Here is a 19562-nt window from a genome sequence, read left to right as displayed (position 1 = left end):
CATCCTATAAGCCTGTTAAAAACGATATAGACAAAGTATAGAAAATGCTCTGCAGGGAACAGTCCAGTGCTGGTCCCTTTAGGGATGATTGAGATGAACTAATAGGTCTCTTTCATGTCTAATTTATATGATTCTAATTATGGAGTCATTTTCATTCCTGTGGTTATTCTCATCTGCCAACACAAATGTACTCGGTGGAGACCCAGCCATCCCACCCTCCCCTGGCAACTCTCTCTGGGGTCTTTTTTCAAACCCTGATATCAGTCCTTTTTAGGAGACATTTTGTAAATTTCAGACGGCTCCCAAGCAACAATGACCATTTCTTAGGGCAGGAGGATGTCCAAGAGGGAACTCCCTCTCTCAGACCAGCGACATGAAAAGACCTGTGATGGGTCAAGAGACGGAAACGATACAGAACATCAAGCCAAAGGGTTGATGTCGCCCTGGAATCTGGGATTCTGTTCACTGGTCGGGACGGAATCCCACGTATCGTATTCACGTTCAATGTTTAAGCAAACGCCTGGTGTTATTGCAGAGAAGATAGAGTATGTGTTTCTGGATCCCCGTTGTCTGGTCGCTTTTGTCTCTACCAAGATGCAGTGGACTTCATCCCGGTCCAGGAAGAGTTTGCCTCTCTGGCTTGTGCTTAGGCTGGGCACGCATGTGGGAAGCTGATGCCAACTCTGGAAGCTCTTAGGACAGATCCACTCAACCCAGGAGAGCATGCTCTGCAGAGAACTCCTGAAGCCTGCTGTTTTGCTCTTTGCTTCTGACATCGAACAGTAGAGAAGGATATGACAAGGGGAACAGACTTTAACAAGCCCGGAGAACTCTCTGGGTATGTACCCAGGAGTGGGATTGAGAAGATACACGCACCCCAGCGTTCACAGCAGAAGTATTTACAGTTGCCAAGATATGGAATCAAGTTCAGTGTCCATAGACAGACAAATGGATAAGAAAGGTGTGGTCCATATACACAATGGAAAACTATTCAGCTAGAAGAAAGAATGAAATCAGGCTCTTTGCAGCAACATGGATGGACCTAGAGATTAGCATACTGAGTGAATAAAGTCAGACATAGAAATACAAGTATCCTGCGATATCACTTATATGTGGAATCTAAGAAAAAACATACAGATGAACTTATTTACAAACCAGAAGTAGGCCCACAGACATAGAAAATAAACATCTGATTACCAAAGGGGAAAGCCGGACAGAGATAAATTAGGAGTTTGAGATTAACATATACATATGACTATATGTAAAACAGATAACCGACAAGGACCTACTGAAAAGCACAGGGAGTAATACTCAGTCCGTATACTTACATATATGTGTATGTATTTATCTAGATACAGATATGTATTTTATACATATGTATGTGTAACTGAATCACTTTGAAACCAACACATCGTAAATCAACTACGCTTCAATAGAAATGAATAAACACAAATGAAAATAAAGAGCCCAGAGCAGGCGGCAGGTCTTTTAGACATCTTACTCCAGATGTCATATCACTGGGCTGTGCTTCCCAGTGACCTGCAGGGCTTGGGCATGTCTGCGGTGGGTTTGTTTTGTCTTCGTCCCATTTTTCAACCCCGTGGTGCTCTGACATCCGCTGCCAAGATGCCCACGGGTACATTTCACTTGTGTCGCCTTTGTGTCTATTTAAGCATCTGTAGTTGTGCCACCCCCTTTCCTCTCTCTGCGTTTGATTTGCTCCAAAGATTTAAACAGTGGTGGCAGTGGTGGTGGCCTGGCAGACGTAAATATTCAGCTTTGAAAATCCACACTAATCAGTTTCCCTATGCCATCTGCATATTTTGGTTCTTAACGGATGAAATTAACTCACCAGGCAATCTTTACATACAGACTTTGATCGCTGGAGAATTTTTCAATAGTCTCCTGAATGATAGACTTTTTTTTTTTTACACAAAGGCGCTCCCTACAGATGGGTATTTTTGTCCAGATTTTGACCTACTGGAAAAGGAAAGAAAGCAAAACACCCCTGTAAAATAGTTTTAAGTGTGTTTAAAGTGTGCTGTGGCTCCTTGGGCCCATTAAAGCAGTCTTGTCTCAACAACAAAAGATGGAATCAACACACAACAGGGCTGGAATTATGCATGTCATTTATAATGAACCTCATTATACAAGGGGGTCCCGTTCTATTATGAAGCGCTGTGGTTTAAAATCTTATTGCTATTCAGCTTTGAACAATGACAAAGGAAGAAAAAAAACCATACCCCATGTCAGAGCTAATCTTTTTTAATGCTCACAATTTTGTGTTGCATGTATGTTTCCCTCCAACAGAATTTCCCTGCCACGTTCAGCCCGCACTGCAGCGTGTTTATCCTTCATCTGACCCATGCTCAGTGTCTCTCTTTTACGTTTCCTGAGAAGAAAGAAAGATTTCCATAGAGCGTTTTGCTTCTAAGAAGTCACGACACGACCGCCATCCCCCCAGTCTAATCTGGCGTCGTATTTATAAACAATAAGGTCCATTTACCATTCCATATAAGCCTCTAATTCCATCAGCAGTGTTTATGTGACTCCTTGACAGAATTATAGCTGGGCGTGCGTTATGTGACCCAGTGCGAGGTCCTAGCTGTTGCACGGCTCCTGGGTTTAATAAGACTATTTGCCAGCAAACCCCGCTAATAAAAACGCAGGGGAGATTCCGTTTGGTGCAGGCACATTTTGAGGCGTTTGGGGGCTATGATTTTTAAGCACCAACTCATAAATTTCAGAATATGGTTTTAAATGCCTGAACATTTCATCCTGGTGCGGCTCCTGTTTCTAATATAACAGCCTGGGGCTACACGTGTCTACACGGAACAGTTTACCTGGGGTGTTTGTCAACATCATTCTACGTATCTGCACTGAGAGGAGGGTCACGTTGGGTCTGGGAAGAGGCTGGAAAGAAAGAGGAGAAATAACCTTTGTTCTGGAAGAGGCGTTTGTTGTGTTTACGGAGGCAGGGAAACTGTCTGCGAGTTTAAGTCAGGAACACTTCAAAAGGCTGATCAGTTACCTGAAAATGGATACAGAAAAGGGTGGCACTGGGTTTTTCCAGCAGTTTTTTCCCTTCCCTTCCTCCCCCTCCCTCCCCTCCGGTCTGAGGTGGAGAAGATGATACTTAAGTTTGGATGCTGGCTGCGTTGTTTACCAGCTGACCGAGGGCAAGGGATTTCACATCCGCGAAGGCTCATTTTCCTCATCTGTGGAGTGAATGGAATTAAAGGCCCCCTGCACGTGTCCGTGGTTCGAATTTTACCCACGGGAGATGTATGAAAAAATCACGACCCTCCGTGCAGAACAACCTCTCAAGAAATGTTAGCTTTTCTGTTCAACTTATACCCAAATTTTAAAAATGGATTTTATTGAAGTGTAGTTGACTTACAATGTTGTATTAGTTTCTGCTACACAGCAAAGCGACTCAGTTTTATATGTATAATTTATGTATTCCTTGTCGTATTCTTTTCCATGATGGTCTATCTCAGAATATTGACTAGAGCTGCCTGGACTCTGCAGTAGGACCTTGTTGTTTCTCCCTTTTTTATGTACTAGGCTGCACCTGCGAACCCCAAACTCCCAGTTCTTCCCTCCGAGCACCCGCTTCCCCTTGGAAATTTCAAGTTTGTTCTCTATGTCTGTGGGTCTGTTTCATAGATAAGTGCATTTGCGTCATATTTTAGAGTCTACATACAAGTGACATCAGAGGGTATTTGTCTTTCTCTGTCTTACTTCACTTCGTATGAGAATTCAACTTACACCCATTTGAATGAAACAAGCGAGAGCGTGGAACCGAAACTTGTTCTGTGATGAGCAAGGAACACTCTGTGTTAAGGGCTGTCGGAATCCCTGTCGCAACAGCCATCAGAGACCGGCGGGAGGGGATGCTGGCGCCAAAAACAGACCGGGACCATTCGCTCCACAACCGTCTCGCCACACAAACATTTATGGAAACATAGGAAACTGTTGGGTCACAAAAAGGCACAGGGCACCCGTACCCCCATACCAGAGATGAACCCTGAAAGCACCAGGCTTAGTGAAAGATGCCAGTCCCAAAAGACCCTAGGTTGGGTCCATGATGGTTTATCTCAAATATTGAAGAGAGTTCCCTGGGCTGTACAGCAGGACCTTGCTGTTTATTTCTTCTATATATACTAGTTTGTCCCTTCTTTATAGACTATTTATATGAAATGCCCAGAGTCAGCACATCCATAGACAGAAAGCAGACAAGTGGTTGCCAGGAGCTGAAGTGGGGCGGGGGCGGGAGGGAAGCCAAGGAGCCAGAGTTCTGGGGTCCTGGGTTTCTTTTTGTGGAGAGGGCGATTGGATGGCTAATTTCTTGAGTGTGTCATGCATGGTGTGATGTATACACAGCTCAGGAACTATGCTAGGAACCGCACACTGTACACAAAAAGAGCGGATTTTACTATGTGAATTATATCTCAATAAACCTGTTACAGAAGCTGGATAATCAGAGCAGGGCCATGGTCAGAGTTCGGAGGTTCTACGTAGACAACTTTCCATGGTTTGATAACCGATGAATGATTTCAAGGGTTCTGGGGAATGTATTCCATAGAAATAAATTTGAATAGCACCCCCCCATGCATGCCTACACACACAGACAGACAGACACAGACACACAGACACACAGACACACGCAGGAGATGTGCATGGTAATATTTCTGAAAGGCAGAAAGTGTCTGCGAGTCCAGAGCTAATATGTGTCTCGGGAGTGAAAATGGGAATGAAATGTGAGAGTCACGGAAAATGCTGACTCTTTCCTCAGAAACTGCCCCTCACTCTTATTTGCTGGCAAAAAGCTCCCAGTAAAGCGAGACAACAAAAGAAGGCAAGTTCAGGTGACACCATGGCTCATTTTGATATGATACAGTGTTTGAAAAATGAAGCCTCCTGGAAATTTGTATCAAGAGAATGTTGCTAGAGTGAAGGGAAACACTCAGAATGAATCGCCAGAATTTTCAGCACTATTTAATAGTTAGAGATGGTTGTCTGTTTTAGCCACTAAATATTAAATAGAACTTCAAAAAAGATTAATATCAATAAGAGGGTTTTATTGAAAACCAGAGTGATGGGCCCTGTTATCACAAAACTTTGATCTTTTCAAATGAGACAGTAAATAAAAGTGAAGCTGTTTCTTGATCTGTACAGGAAAAAGGTACAAATCAAGGGTGTAAAATTTCATTCATTATTGATGGCAAGGGTCCACATAGAACCGTTTTAATAATTTCATGTGAAATTCAATATTTTTGAACTTGATAATGTTTCCTCGTGATCTTGGGAGCTGCTGCAAGGAATATTATCTGAAAAGCAAACCTAATTCTCAGTACATGGGAAAAAATATTTTAAAGAGAAAGGTTTGCAATAAAATCTTATTGGACTTTGTACAGATGTTATCCAGATAAAGCTATGGAGAAAAATCTGAAGTTTCAACCACAGTTTAGAAACATACACACTTAAATTTGGCAACATCAAAGCCACAATGTGCTCTAAAAGGTATAAATTAATGCAGTCGCTTTCCTGTTGGTCCAGATAAATCTTCTACTTGTACCGTGAAGGAACCCTGGAGGAAATTAAATAATCTGAAAAGACTGGGATCAAAGGAGGGAAACTGGAAGGTAGTTTGGACATTAACAGTAGTGTATTAGGGCTACGGATGCAAAACAAATTCGAAAATTACACCAAAAATTTTACATTCAATTTAATAGTAATTGAATGCGGAACAATTAAACATTAGAAAATAATTCTTTCTGAAAATTGACTTTCCTAAAACTCATTCTGAAAAACATGTTACTTTCTTTGGCTTAACAATAGGAATGTGGAGTTCCCACTGTAGCTCAGTGGGTTAAGCATCTGACATAGTATCTGCGAAGATGTGGGTTCGATCCCTGGCCTCGTTCACTGGGTTCAGGATCCAGCATGGCCGAAAGCTGGGGCACAGGTCGAAGACGTGGCTAGGATCCGGTGTTACTATGGCTGTGGTGTAGGCCGGCAGCTGCAACTCCGCTTCGACCCCTGGCCTAGGAACTTCCATATGCCGCAGGTGCAGCCCTAAAAAGAAAACAAAAACAAAAACAATAAGCACGTGTTTTCCGTCATGAAGGCTGATCTCTTCCTACAACTCTCCTTGGATTGAGAGGGATGTCGGCAGTAAAATTAAGTCAGCGATGGGTGGGACACGCCAACAAAGGTGTTTATGACATTGATAGCAGAGACATATATGTTAAACTATATGTTAAACTCAGACTGTATAAGGGAGGCTTAAACGCTGCTGGTGAAAAAAAATCTGAGCGTGTAAGCACTGGGCATCAGGACAGATAATATGGATGACGATATAAATTCTCTGCTTCCTGAGGCCGTAAGGCATCTGATGCCCGTCCAGTGAACTGTCGTCTTTTTGGAAAGCACGTGCGGTACCTCCGTCACATCACGACCCACTGCATCGCCAGTGACCCTGTGCTCACAGATCGCAATTCCTCAACTGTCAACAAAGAGTTTGGAAATCAGTATGATGCTGTTAGAGAAAGTTACGCTAAAATATCACATGGGACACACTGGAACTGTGTGCTGCGTAGTTTGATTTAATTAGTTCATGATAAAGGGAGATTATTTTTCCTTTTTGGTTCGTATGTTGATTCACATATTTACGATTTATGTGATCCTAACAGCTGTTACAATTTGCAGCATCAGGAGCTCCCACCACGGCACCCCAGGTTAACTGTCCAACTGAGGCAGCGCAGCCCGCCGTGGAGGTGAGGGTGCGATCCCTGGCCCAGCTCAGTGGCTAAAAGGATCCAGTGCTGCCACAGCTGGGGTGCCGGGTGCAGCTGCAGCTCAGATTCAGTCTCCGGCCCAGGAACTTCCATTTACCCTGGATGTAGCTATAATAAAATAAAATAAAATAAAAACTACCATTTTTCCCAAAAGGACATAAAATGACTTCAATAAATAGCTAAAAATTCAGAAAACTGAATAAAGTCTTTGTTTTTTTTTGTTTTTGTTTTTGTTTTTTTCAAAATTAGCTTCTATTGCAGGTTGAGTGCAACACCATTCAAAGTCCCCATGGGAAATTTGAGGTGGGGGGTTATAGGCAAAGTGATTCTGAAGCTTATTGATAAGATCAGCCCCATGAAACTGGAGAGTACAATTTTGAAAAAGAAGTAACGAGATGCCTTTCCGTCCAGGCACAAAGCTTTGATAGACAAGTCACTTTGGGCCTCCCGAATGGATCGATGGATTGAATAGATGGATTAGAAACACAGTGACATATTGCAACAGCCATAAATAATAAAAAACAGCATCATGAAGTTATGGGGAACAGAAGGATTGCATATTACATTATTCTGAAACAATGTAATATCCTTGGGGAAAACAAAAACAAAAACAAGTCAGAATCTACCCTTACATATGGTGGGAACCTTAGGGGGGTTTTCTCTGTCCTCAAGGTGGTCAAGAATTTTACAGTCAAAGCAACAGAAGAAAGTGTTGGAAACAATCGATGCAGTGAACCAGAGCGTCTCTATTCCGCAAATCAGCAGAAATGAAACGAAAAGGCAGCGACGACCCAGGAAGAACTGCCACAAACAGTCAAGACCACAGGTTCGTGTCCTTTATGCAGAAAAACAAGGCATCGATCCATTAATGGGACAATAAACATTGGAGAGAAGTTTGCCCAGAATGTGAACAGGTACTTTATTCAAGGACAAGCTGATAACTACTTTATATTAAATCATTTTACCTTTGCTTTCCAATTTACAACATTTTTCTATCATGTTGTTTAGATTTTCTTTTCCCCCGAGGATGCTTATAAAATCTGGGGTGGTTTGCTGTGTTTTCCAAGGTAAAGTTACTGTTCTTCCCCCTTTGTAATTAATAAGTATCACATGGAGAATTTGGGATTATGTAAATACCTTGTTTCTCATTATATTTTGGGGTATTCCTTTTAGCATCCTGTGATGATTTTTGCCTGAAACAATGTTCACCGTGGTGTTTGCCAAGTGGGGTTTTTCTTCCTTCATTCCTTTCTGTATTTGTTATATTTGTTATTTGCTATATTTGAATTCTACTGAAAGGTCGTCTTCTCATTGGTGGAGAAGCCTGGAAGGCACCACCACCTACGGTGTTTGCCAAATGGTGATTTTCTATTTCTGTCTTTCCTTGGACGTGTCGTCATTGGGATTCTACTGGGAAGACAGATGTTTTCATCAGCGGAGAAGCCAGGCAGAAACCACGGTAACCAAATGATGAAAGTTAACGTCAGCAGCCACGGGGCAAGTTGGCATGTTTCTAGGTGGGACGCGAAGAGGACAAACCTGAGATGCAGGTATGAGGAAGTGCAAGAAAACCAAAACAGAGAAACATCCATGTAAAATAACTGGCCGCTAGTCCTCCAAAATACCCAGATGGAAAGAAGTTGATGAAACACGGCCTCTAGGTGTAAGCACCTTGAGATTGTGAATTTCATCCTGGGCCAGAACATGCGCATTAATGGATCAGCTGGTGAATTTTGAATGAAACGCGTTAGATAACAGTACTATATCAATGCTATTTTTTCCTAGTTTTTATATATGCAGTATGGTTCCTTAAACTGTTACCCTAAGGGGGGACCGGGAGGAAGGATAGATAAAGAATTCTTTGTGGTGTTTTGGCAACTTTTAATGTTTAGCAATTATTTCAAAGTGAAAACTTAAAAAAAAAATGAAAAGGAAATGAACGCCTATTTTTTTTTTGGAAAAAAGTTTATCGAGCCACTTCAGGACACAAGAGTATTTCAGCATGTCTCCATTTACACGTGTGTAACTGCCCTAAAGAAAGAATCAGAGTTGCAGGCAAAAAACACATTATAAAAATTTTCATAACAGTATTTTTCCTTTGATGCAAATGCAGTATACTTATATAATGACTGCCATAAAAACAACAAAAATTGTGTTTAAACAGGATTTGATGGCATGATACTTGGGAGCTTGGTGGGGCTCCCAGCGAAATCCTAAACCAGATCAAAAGCCTCAGGAGACCTCTTATCTAAAGATAAAAAAATAGGTTGGCAGTGTTCAGGTCTATTTCATTATTAAACAGGTCTACTGCTAAGCTGTTGTGTTCGGAGAAGACCTGTGACTGTAAAAAGTATCAGGCACCTGGAAGAGAGAAAGGGTGGCTGCTCAGACCTCACGGTGGCCATTCCGGGCTTTGGAAACTTCTGGATAAAGACTGATTGATACACACACACACACACACACACACACACACCCTGTACAAACAGCCTCTAAGCAAAGTACCTGCTGATGACGACACCACGTTGTCCAAGAAATTGAACCATTTAACCATTAGACGTGGAACTGTTTTGTGATACCAGGGCAGGTGGCAGTATATCTGCTCCTCTCAAGCCTGCACCTGCTTCTAAGCCTTTGGAGGTTCTACTCACCCCCCAACCCCGGTCCCACCAGACATGGCGGGCTCCCTGCCTTTTCTTTCCTGTTGATCTAAAGCTCAAATTTCCAATGAAAACTGGTACCCCAATCCACCAGGCCTGGCCCTTGACCTGTCAAAGGAGGGGATGGTGGAATTTAGAAAACCCCTCCTCAGGACAGAACAATTATTAAAATGGCCCATGAACTGAGACGTGTCAACCAATCACTGACCCCTCTGAGCCTGAGGTGACCACACACTTTGTCTTTCTCAGAGTGTCTTATGGAGGAGTAAGCGCCATTGTGATTGTCAGAAGCTGCATCTTTTTTCTGAGCATCTCTGAAGAAAGTCTTCGTTTCCTCCAGGCAGCTGTGTACTGGGGAGACTATAGCAGCTCCTTCACCAATGAAAACCCAAGAACCCAATGCGTTCATATTTACATGTTTTCTAGCTATTCCTCCCATTTCTATTGCACAGGAACAAACAGAACTGGAAATAAATAAGACACACTGGTCTATCTAGATGATGGTATGGCGAGAAACCCTTACTTTCTTCTTTTATGCTATTATATTTTTTGGCAAGTTATTATTTACTTTTGATGATCAAGAAAAGAATTTTTAAGTGACCAGATTCATAATTGGTGATAATACACCAGGTTACATTGGGGATGAATGAGATGAGTCTACAGAAATCCATCATTTCTGTAGGTGCTCAAAATTCTTTCATGAACTTTGATCTTTTCTTTTCTTCTCTTCTCGTCTTGGCTGCGCCTGTGGCATAAGGAGGTTCCCAGGCGAGGGGTCCAATCGGAGCTGCAGCTGCCGGCCTGCACCATGACCATAGCAACACCAGATCCGAGCCTCATCTGTGACCTACACCACAGCGGGCAGCAACGCCAGCTCCCTAATCCACTGATCGAGGCCAGGGATCAAACCTGCATCCTCACAGACACTGTGTCGGGTTATTAGCCTGCTGAACCATAGCGGGAACTCTGATAAACTTTGATCTTTGGAGGCACTCATAATTATGTTATGTTAGCTTTTGCAGCTTTTCTGAATCCTGCCATAGCCTTGCCTTACCTTTTATTCAACAACGCTGCTTCTTGACAATGTATGAGATTTCACGTGCATCTGTTAAAAGACGTCTTATACAATAAAATTGCTCTTTTCTTTGGAACATCTGTCTCCCTTATGTGGCAGTTATAGGGCAATTTTCTGGGAAATTTATTATTAAAACAGAAGAAAGGAAAGAAATCTCAGGATAAATTATGGAGTACATGTTGTGTAAGCCACGAGTAAAAGGTACGATGACCTAACGTGGGAATTCTGGAAAGGCTTTTTTTTTTTAATTAAAGTTTCTTTGTTTTCATGCAAATCATTCGAGTTCATTTTTTTGCCTCAGTTTCTCAGGATGTGATCAGTTTGCATACATGTTCTAAGACAGTCAAGCAGGAGTGAATATTTGGAAATTTTAAAAATATTATGATATCCACATCCTTTCAGAAATTGTCAGTTAAATTGCTATTTTCTTCAAGACACCATAACAGGTGCCAAATTAAAAGGCAGTTTCTACAAGAAACTGTTTTGTATCCTGGAGCTTTCATTTTATTAGACAGGAATTACAGCAACTACCCAAGAATTTGCTACTTGGAAGAACTGGGCAGAGACTGTGATTAAATGTTTCTTCCTTCCTTCCTTCCTTCCTCTCTGTCTCTCTCTTGCCCTCTTTCTCACATACACGCACAAGCACGCACACGCACACACACGCAGTTGAATGCCAGCAAAGTGCAAAACACTATTCGGGTGAAGAATGACACTTTCGATGTGTTTCTTATGCAGATTTGATGGAAACCAGGGTGTGTGTTTAGTCTGCGAACGAAGACGTGACAGTCTCTCCTGTTCTTCCCAACTTGCCGCGTGATCCTGCGTTCTCTCCATACCTGCATTATTGTTATATCATCATCATCATCATTCAGATCAAAGCCAAAAACTCAAATGACTTCACGTTAGGGCCTGCAGGGGTCGGAGGCTAAACCGATCAAACCGAGGATGACCTGTACAGATGTGAAAAAGCCAGCTGAGAAGGTGAGCAGGTTGGAGGGCTCCCCAGAAGAGACACTTCCTGCCCCCGGGGAGCAGGTCAGGGCATTCAAATGTACGCACGTGGACCACTCGCAAAACAAGCGCGAATTTTCAAAATTAATTTCGCCAATGTAGGTAAGCAAGTACACACACCAGAGCAGGCTGGGCTATCTTTTTTGAGTGCTTTCCTGACATAGAGGAATGAAGTAGTTTACTCTTTTTTTTTTTTTTTTTTTTTCTCTAAATAAGGAAGAAAACATCGCTCTTGGAAATGCATCTTCTGAGAAAAAGAAATGAGTTCCACGGAGTAGGGCTTTATTTTTAGCTCGCTCTGAGCCACCGTGAGACTTACGCAAACTATCTCTTCAAAATGTACCTTTGGGGGAAGATGAGTTCGTTCTGTGAAATGAGAGTTTATGTTTAGTTCCAAGTGAAGAGGCCATTGTTTCTTTTTCCAGAGAGATCCTTTAAAAAGCCCGAGTTCGGGATTTTTTTGGCTAAGTACAATGAAAACTAAAATAAAACTCCTTCACTTAATGCACAATCCAAAAAGGCAGGTTATTTGTCCCGCCGGTGTCTGATCTGGAAAATCTGTTAGCCACGGGGTGTTTTAGTTCTTTGAAGATTTCATTATAGCCAGTAGAATAACACAGCACAGAAAGAAGGCACACGGAACACGCGGAGCACGCAGCACATAAACTTTTATGGAGCTAATTCCCTTCATTAAATAGCAGAAGCCCTTTTGAACTGCTGGGTTAACACCTGCAGAGTAATAAGCTTCGCGTGGATTATAATATTTCTATTTGATGTTTAATGGTTTTTGGAATCTCTGGGCACATCTAAGGTTTGGATGTTTTTGGTTAAATCTGGTGCATTTACAGCCAGGCCTAATTGGGACCAGGGAACCGCTGAAGAAGTGTTTTAAAGCAGCCTGGCTTCATCCCTGCCTCTGTCTTTGTGACCAGTCTGCTTCCCAAAGAGGAAAAGCATGTTCACCATTTGCAAGCGAACGGCTCTTTCACAGATAACCGTGCAGCTGGAGCCTTCGCTTGCAGCCAGCCGCTGGCTGGTGGGAAGGGCCAACTGGTCTGCAGGGTGAAGGGACAGATGATGCAGTGGCCGGGACGGCAGTTGTGCCTCTTGCAGCGTTTCAGCAAGGGGTGCCTTTGGAATTTAAACCTTTTGAAAGGAAGCGTCGGCAGGATGTCGCAGCGAGCTTGGGGTGTTGGGGACAACAGCGGAAACAGACGGTCCCTCCCTGTCTCGGCGGAATGGTACTGTCCCAGACGGAAAGGTCTCACAGGCCAGACAGGCGGTGCAGCACCGCAGTGCGGAGCGCGCCCCGCTGCCCCGTGTGAGGCGGGGACACAGGCAGACGCCGCCTGCCTCCTCGGGGTAATTAGCAGGCCCCGGCCCAGCCGACAGCCTGGGCCGTGCGCGTGCACGAGTGTGTGTGCGCGTGTGTGCGCGCGCGCGTGCATGTGATTCTCTGCACCGGACTCGTGTTCTTGCACACGAATGTAGGCAAGCCCCGAGCAGAGCCGATTCCCCAGAGCTGCGGAAATGCCACGAATGCAGAGAAAATGATCCTGAGACAGTGTCCCTATTTTCTTTTCAAACCAGTTTGCAGGCTCAGAATCCAAAACCTCAGAATTCCAACAATGATGTAAAGCAACCTCTCAGCTGTACTCGGATTTTGCGTTCAGGAGAAAAATGGTTCAGAATGAGTGTGACAGGGAGGGGTATATTTTTAAATCCTGGTAAATTTCACATTTAGAAAAAAACAAAACAAAACACCTTTTTCTCTTAGCCTTTACACCTGGCTCGCAGCCACAGACCACCACGACTGTTTGGCGTCCCTGTCGGGGGTGGGGGTCCTGCTCACCTGCCATCCGGGTACCCCTTTATCATCCAAGCAGTTGTTGGGCGTTCGGAGACCCAGCACAGAGCCTGGGAGAATTTGGGGTACATTTAATTCTTAATGTCCTGCCTTTTCTTAGACACACCCTTGCTGAAGACGGCAGAGAATAGCACTTTAGACCCCTTTTTGATATTTTTCTGCTCGAAGGAGCACAGCCAAAGGCACTTGGCTTTAAGCAACTGAAATGCTCTGCTTTGGACATGGAGGAAAAAAAGCCACAGTTTATCTCAGCGCTGAGCCTGATCGGTGCCTAGGAAATGATGAAAATTGCCTCCTCTGCTTGCAGACCAGTGCAATGAATTGCCTTTGTCTCGAGATTACACAGATTTAAGAAACAGTGCCTAAAATAAGGCTATGGAATCCAGCCAGAGTCCCAAAGATGTTCAGCACGTCACTTGAAACATGATAGAATTTCAGAATATAAGAAAGTGGATATTTCTGTCACTGCTTTCTCCAGGTGCAATTTAATTTTTTTTTAATTAAAAAAAACTTTATTGAAGTTTAGTCGATTTCCAATGTTGTGTTCATTTCTGCTGCACAGCAAAGTGATTCAGCTGTACATACACAGGTATCCCTTCCCATGTAGGGTACCACAGAGCACCAGGTAAAGTTCCCTGTGCAATACAGCAGGTCCCTGTTGACCATCTGCTCCATATGCCACCGTGTGGATGTGCCAATCCCAAAGCCCCAGACAATCCCTCCCTTTCAGTTTTCCCCTTCCGTAAACCATAAGTTTGTTTTCAAGTCTCTGTTTGAATCTTAATGAATCTGCCGAAAGATACCTTGAAGGAAACTCTTCAGCAGCTGTCTTTTTTTTTTTTTTTTTAAACAGTGTTGTGCCAATTTCTGCAGTAAGCAAAGTGATCCAGTCATAGGTATAGACGCGTTCTTTTTCTTACATTATCTTCCACCGTGACCTTTCCCAAGAGACTGGATACAGTTTCCTGTGCTATCTGTCCTTGTTTAAAAGAGTTATTCTCTTGAGAGTTCCTGCTGTGGCTCAGCAGAAACAAACCCGACTAGGATCCATGAGGATGTGGGTTTGATTCCTGGCCTCGCTCAGTGGGTTAAGGATCCAACACTGCCATGAGCTGTGGTGAAATTTGCAGACATGGCTCAGATCCCGAATTGCTGTGGCTGTGGCGTAGGCTGGCAGCTGCAGCTCCGATTTGACTCCTAGTCTGGGAACTTCCATATGCCATGGGTGCGGCCTTAAAATGACCAAAAAAAAAAAAAAAAATCGTAAGATGACTTATTTTAAACAAAGAGATTATGTACTGCTGGGCAGGAGCAAACGCTTCCTCCTGGCGCCCATCCTCCCAGGGTTTCTTGTCCGGGGAGGATACCCCCCCACCCCCCGGCTGCTCCTTTCCAAACTCCTTCTCAGACTCCACTTTCGGTGCAGCCCAGGGTTCACTGTTCCCCGGGTCCATCTCTGGGGCTCTGTGTTATGCCCCCAGTGCCACCCCTGGCTGCCTCTACAGCCGCATGGCCAGCCCGGCCTCCTGCCCACCGCCGTCCCCTCTGTAGAATCCCTAAGGCATGTCACAATGTCACCTGAAGCTTGACTTTCGAAGCTGAATTCACCTGCTTCGCCTGACTTCTTTCTATCACAGATTCCCGTCTTCGTCCCTTGAAGCTGCCCTCCAATGAAGGACTTCAGCCTGAAACCTGACTGTCCCTCCGCATCCGCCCTCCTCAGCACCGCCAGCAAGTCCGTCCATGCCACCTGCCAGAGGGCTCTCAGGCCTCCCCCGGCCCAGCCTCGGGATGCCTCTTCCTGGACTCCATCCCCACCTTCATTCCCTACCAGCTCATCTTCTCTCAAGGCTGCCAGAGGGACTTCTTGAAAAAAACAAAGCGCGTCTTCTCATTCCTCTGCTTCAGATCTTCCCGTGGCCCCCGACTGCCCTGAGCTGCATTCAGACTTTACGGTCCAGCCAGCAAATTAACCTCATCTTCTAACCCTCGACTTCCTGAGCCTTCAGGTCAGGGAAGCCCGGGCTGTCTCTGCACCGAGTCCTGTGTCTTTAACATCCCAACCGTGAATGCAGCCTCTTTCCCGGAATGCCCTGCTTCCATTACCCACTTGACAAAATTCCAGCTTCTTACTTCAAAACTCAGATCTATTGCCACCTTCTCCAAGAAAACGCACTTGAGCCCGGTAAACTGCATTGGGAACCTGTTCGGTCTGTCCTGCATGAAGCATTGCCTTCGGCCATTACAAGACGACAGTGAACAGGTTTTGGAAACATTAAGGGGCCAAATGTGACTCCTCATTGTAAATTTCTGGATATGCCACGTCTTTCCTAAGGTTTTGTTTTCTAAGCAGTTGTCCCATATTTAGAGCATCTCAGGCCTAAGGGAACCAAGGTGATATGGCCATGCAATAGAACTTTAAATTGTTAGGCAGGAAGCTAAAGTTGAATTTTAGATAGAATTGTTGGACAGGAAGGCCTCCCACTGAAGTAAAAAGCATGGGTCTTAAGAGAAGGTAGTATGCGGGCGGTTCCCAGGGCAGCTGCGCCTGTCCAGGTGACTCCGATCAGATCATTCAAAGTCTTCATCCGTAAAACATGTCTGTAAAGCTTGTATATAAAATACCTACATGGCCATCTCTTTGGGTGGGATGTGGGGTGTCTTAAAGACATCAGCATCCATTAACATTATAAGTAACTATACTTCAATAAAATAATTTTAAAAAATAATAAGTCTAGGAGTTCCCGTCGTGGCACAGTGGTTAACGAATCCGACTAGGAACCATGAGGTTGCAGGTTCGACCCCTGGCCTCGCTCAGTGGGTTAACGATCCGGCGTTGCCGTGAGCTGTGGTGTAGGTTGCAGAGGCAGCTTGGGTCCCGAGTTGCTGTGGCTGTGGTGTAGGCCAGTGGCTCCAGCTCTGATTAGACCCCTAGCTTGGAAACCTCCATATGCCACGGGTACAGTCCTAGAAAAGGCAAAATAATAATAATAATAATACAAATAAGTCTACAAAAATGAAGAAAAAAAAAAGAAAGAAAGAAATCAAGAAATCAACACCCACTTGTGGCCACTCTCAGCTTAAGAATTTCTTATTCCTGACAAACAGTGCATCTGATCTCAACTTTTTTCAGCAGATTCTCAGTTTTGTTGGGTGTTATTCTTCAAATAGCTAAACCTCTTTGTGTCTCTTTTACTTTGTGTCTAAATCTGGCAGCTGTAGGTTGTTATAATAAGTATTTTTTAACTTAATATTAGTGGTCTGTGATGCCTAGTTGCATGTTTTGGAATTAAATCAATGTTTAGAAACAGTAACCAATAATATTGAACCAGTGTGTGTCTCTTAAAATCTTAAGATTCAGTGAAACAGTCAGTAATGCATACAGAATGTCTTAATCTGACAATTCAACATTTCTTTTCCTTTGAGGCTGATCTATTCTACACTTAATTACCAATAATTTCCCACCAGGTATGATATGATAAGAAGTAAATGTCAATAATTTGTAATCGTGTAAGACAGTTTAATTTTTCCTTTAGAGAGATTTATTTCTAACTGTTTCTCTGGTGTGTAGCAGTTGAAATATTAGATAATGGATTTTTATTGATTTTAAGCTGAACAGGGACGAGGTACGAAATACATTTCCATAACTCTGACGGTCATGAGACTCAGAGTGTATTGATTGCATTGATGTAACACATTTGTTCGTTTAGAACATTAACCTCATGAGAAGAGAAAATGCACTCCAGCAGGTAGATGTGGCCTGTTGCACTGGAAGGGGTGGGGGGAGGGAGGGGGGGAAGGGGGGAGGGAAGGAGGGAGGGGGACGGGAGAGGAAGAGGGGGAGGGGGCGGGGAGAGAGGAAGAGGGATCTTTTAACCCACTACAGCAGGTGGTCCGGGAACAAACCTGCGTCTCTGCAGAGCCCTGATCTGCAGCCGTCAGATTCTGAACTTCTGAACCCACTGCACCACAGCAGGAACGCCCACGGTTTGTGTTCTGACCCAGCCTTCACTCTTCCAGTGTTTTTCCTTCCATTCATACATTACCGTCTGTGTTTGTGTATAAAATATAACACCCGATATGCAGCTTAGCCATTTGTCGGGCTGCCGTTTTCATTTAACGAGTGTCCAGATCACTCTCTGCTGCCACGAAATGCTCTTCAGGACATTTCTGCCGAAGCCTCTCTTCGCCAGACGTGGCCGACTGCTGCTTTTAGCCATGGCTTTGACCTAAGCACTTTCATCTGAGGCTTGCTTAAACTACACATCTGCTGGAGCCTGGAGCTAAAACTGGGTCATTAAAAACAGAGCGCTTTAGACCTAGCAGAATCTTCCCAACTGTCTCTAGCAGAGGGTGGCCCTGAAGCCAGTGTCACCTTTGTTGATTTGCCTGAGGTCATCCCCAGCCAGAAGCAGCACTGGTCACACGCAGGGCCCCCCCCACGCCCACGTCCGGTCCCTTGCGGGACAAGACTGTGCAACAGGAGGACCCCAGGGTCAGGGACACTGGGGCTGGGCGCCCGCTCTGAAGCTCCTGCCGCTGTGACTCTAGCCAAGGGACCTGGCAGCCAGGGCCCCGTTTCCTAATTTCCGCTTGTAGCACAGCGTGTGTATTTACACGGAGTAGTGCAGGCACGTAATAAATTACAGAGACATTTAAGGAAGAGATGGTCAAGTCTTATTTTATTTTATTTTATAAGCCCTGCAGTCCGCTCCTCGGCCTGGCAGTGAGGGCTCCTGGCCCTGTGCTCAGCCTCCTCTCCCCATGGACTGTAACGTCACGGTCTGTGTGCCAGCCCCTCGGGGTGATTTGCAGCTTCCTGAGCATGAAGTGACTTGTACATGTTTCCTTAAGCAGAAGCCACTTGTGCCTCATTTCCATCCCTGCCACCAACGTCACTGCTTACCTTCTCGGTTACACTCACCGCGTTTTCATCCAGATTTGTTCTCACGATGGGAACTCTGATGACCCCGCCTCTGCTCTCCAGGGGCCTCCCATGGCTTCCCACCGCCCCTGGACTGGCTTAACCTGGTAACCTGGTCAGAGGAAACCTCACACTGTGCTCAAGTGGACTGTGCCCCCCGCTGCTTCCCCTAAGACAGTCAACTCCCCAAGGGGAAGGTCTATTTGTCTCCTCCTTATACCCCCAAGGTGTGACCCAGAGTCTGGCAAATCGGTACTGCCCACAAAATCATTACTCATGGAGTGACTCTGTGTTGTCGCCTAATCTCTGTGAGAAATAACTTCATAAGGTCCAGGAGCCTGAGCGTCAGAACTGCCAAATTTCTTCTCCCCTGGGGACCAAATCACATCAGGAATAGGCTGGAAGATCCAGAAGGAGAAAAGAATCTAGTAGTTACTGCCTGAGGCTCCTTATGCATCCATCCAACTACGGAGAGAAAGTAATTTTATTTCTTTTTCTGATATTTCCTTGTTAAAGTGTAGAAATGCACCTGATTTCCGCATGTTCACTATATCCTGCACCTTCACTGAATTCATTGAGTAGTTTCAACAGTTTTTTGGTTGGGTCTTTAGGATTTTCTATATAGAAAATCCTATCATCTGCTGATAACAATTTTATCTCATTTTCCCCCACTTTGTATGCCTTTTATTTCTTAAAAAAAAAAAAAAAAATTTTTTGTCTTTTTACGGCTGCACGCATGGCATATGGAGGTTCCCAGGCTAGGGGTTGAATTGGAGTTGCAGCTGTCGGCCTACACCAGAGCCATAGCAATGTGGGATCCCAGGTTTATCTGTGACGTACACCACACCTCACAGCAACGCCAGATCCTTAACCCACTGAGTGAGGCCGGGGATTGAACCTGTGTCCTCATGGATGACAGTCAGATTTGTTTCTGCCAAGCCATGATGGGAACTCGGCCTTTCATTTCTTTGTCTTGCCTAATTTCTCTGGCCAGGCCTTCTGTTACTATGTTGGATACAAGCAGTGAGAGTGGGCGAGGTCTTATCACTAATCTTTGAGGGGAAGATTTCAATCTCATATTTCATGATACTAGCTGTGGGCTTGCCACATACAGCCTTTACTATGTGAGGTACGTTTCTTCTACAGCCAATTTGATGGGGGTTTTTATTATGAAAGGATGTTACTGTTTTGTCCAATGCTTTTTCTGCATCCATTTATGTGA

The 19562-nt window shown here is 44.4% G+C and overlaps 1 long non-coding RNA gene across 1 annotated transcript; it reads left to right on the top strand.

Annotated features, from left to right (window-relative positions):
• LOC106507944 lies at positions 7399-16176 on the top strand. The gene is made up of 4 exons (XR_002336767.1): positions 7399-7717; positions 7812-8353; positions 11274-12790; positions 15054-16176. It is a non-coding gene; the product is annotated as an uncharacterized LOC106507944 (long non-coding RNA).

This window comes from Sus scrofa, chromosome 11 (assembly GCF_000003025.6).
Source record: "Sus scrofa isolate TJ Tabasco breed Duroc chromosome 11, Sscrofa11.1, whole genome shotgun sequence".
NCBI classification, from domain to species: Eukaryota; Metazoa; Chordata; class Mammalia; order Artiodactyla; family Suidae; genus Sus; species Sus scrofa.
Note: the sequence above shows the minus strand (reverse complement) of the source record. Positions and strands in the feature narration are given on the sequence as shown.